Source organism: Eriocheir sinensis, chromosome 53 (assembly GCF_024679095.1).
Source record: "Eriocheir sinensis breed Jianghai 21 chromosome 53, ASM2467909v1, whole genome shotgun sequence".
NCBI lineage: Eukaryota > Metazoa > Arthropoda > Malacostraca > Decapoda > Varunidae > Eriocheir > Eriocheir sinensis.
The window spans coordinates 2,722,018-2,724,517 of record NC_066561.1 but is presented as its reverse complement, the minus strand read 5'-3'; positions in this window follow the sequence as shown (position 1 = coordinate 2,724,517).

Below are 2,500 nucleotides of genomic sequence, written 5' to 3'. Positions count from 1 at the left end.
CCGCCGGTGGTGTGGCTGTGATGGCCGACCAGCTGGGCCTTGACGATGCTGCCTCCTCCTCCTCCTCCTCCACCATAACCACCGCCGCCGTGTCCTCCGCCCCCACAGCAGGAGCCGCCGCCCGGGTCTGCCACTGCCACCCAGACGGCCACCGCCAACACCTGCAGGTCAACCAACGCTCTTCGTTTAGACAGTCACGTCCACAACAAAACTCACCATGGAGCAGCAAATATTATATGCATGAAAATCTTCACAGATCCGTGAGGGGTAATATTGAAATTATTGCAGCAGTAGAGAAGCCTCGCCTTCAAGTCTGGCGGCGTTCAGTACTTACAAGAGTGGCGAGAGGTTTCATGGTTCTGGCTCAGTGGGCCAACTGATGCCCAGCCACAGCTCGGCTCTCTCTTTATACCTTGATCACTGTCTCGTTGCTACACGTCACCAGAAAGCCGCACAAGGGAAGAGTGAAGTCCTGAAGGCCGCGTGACCTTCCCCAACACCCACCCGGCCGCCTCCACCCCGGCCTTCGGAGGCGCTGCAGCACTTGCTCGCCGGTCCTCAAGGCAACAGGCCGGGCCACGCACAGCCTCACGCCGCTATACAATGGTCATCATCGCCTTCCTGGTCACTTCCAGGCGTCAGAGCAAACACCACGCCACGATCAGCGTCAGGCCACAATGACGGCACACTTCTCGGCGCTGGGGGCTGAATACCGCACCGACACACAGGCACCTGGGACGCAGGGGCTCACGACACCTCACGCCAACGAGGAGATAGCAGAAAAAGGCGGAAGCTGAAGAGGAGTGAGACACGAGGAGGGCAGACGGCAGTCCCGGCTGACACCACGGGGCGAGGAGGAACAGGCCAAAATAATGAGGACGAGGAGGGCGAGGAGGAGCGCTACAGGAGGACAGACGGCAGTCCTGGATGACACCATGGGGCGAGGAGGAACAGGCCAAAATAATGAGGACGAGGGGGAGGCCGAAGAGGACCCCAACACAAGGAGGGCAGACGGCAGTCCCGGCTGACACCACGGGGCGAGGGGGAACAAAGCAACATAATGAGGATGAGCAGGACGGACATACCTGGCTGAACACCATCACTGAACACTGGGCAGGCAGCAGGGACAAACCTGCCCCGCACTGCTCAGGGAGAGCAATTGGCTACACAGGGGCATGCGGCACACCCTCAGCGTCATGCGGGGGTTGTCGAGCCTGGGAAGCACAGACGCCCAATACAGAGTGAGCAGAGGATGTCTGACGTGTCCAGTACGTGACTGCGGACCAACGAGGCAGTGAGTCGTGTACGGTGCATGCCCGTTCAAGTCCACCGGCCGTCTCCAATATGGGACTATAATCACTATATAGTGTGTTCTGCAACTCGTCCATGCCATGCCAATCCGTACGCAAGGAAAACACTGCTATGGGGAAAATATAAAGGAAGGATGTTTATCAATCCATCTTGACAACCGTTCATTTTGCGCGCCTCAACTCAGTGTTTTTTTTCTTCTATGAGTTCAAACTGGTTCGATGCGTATGAACTGCCAAAAAAAAACCCACGTGTACGACGAGGTGTTGGGAGGCAATGCGAGACTCGTCCTCGTGCCCTGCAGGTTCTTGTAGTAAATGAGGCGTGATTGAGACCCGGACGTGAACCCCGTTTGTTTGGGGGACTCAAGAACGCGAGAATGCATGGGCGGATGAGACTGTTACGCATTAGACAATCAGAGGCATAATAAGCTGAATCTGACTGTGACCCTTGAGGGAAAAATAAAAAGATAGTGTATACATAATATTTGGGGGACTCAAGAACGCGAGAATGCATGGACGGATGAGACTGTTATGCATTAAACAATCAGAGGCATAATAAGCTGGATCTTTACTGACTAAGCCTTGAGGGGAAAATAAAAAGATGGTGTATACATAATCTTTTAAGGTGCGAAAAAAGAGGAACAAAAGAGAACATAGTGAAGCCGACACCTATTTTTTTTTTTTTTTTTACAACAAAGGATACAGCTCAAGGGCACAAAAAAGTAAACAATAATAAAAAAAATTGCCCGCTACTCGCTGCTCCCAAAATTCAATATCAATTCAACGTTAAGAAGTATGTAATGGAGCGATTATTAAAGATAAATAAATCATAAACAGATGAACAATAGGGATGCGTATCTCAGGGGAGTATCAAGACACCTCTCTGACGGAATCTCCCTCTCACTTTCATCTACTCTCACTCTCTTCTATTCATGGGAGCGGCGCAGCGGGCTTGTTTGAATAAAAAAAAAAATTGTCTTTAAATTACCTTGCCCTTACCTTGAGCCGCCTCTTCTTATGCAAAAAAAAAAAAAAAAAAAGTAATACCCAGGCAGAAATAAACATAACGTCATGGAAAAAACAACAACCATGAAGTAAAGTTATCAAAGTGAAACAAGGTAAAAAAAAAAAAAAAAAGAGTGCCTAGATAAATGTTTATTGTAATACTAGAGAGAGAGAGAGAGAGAGAG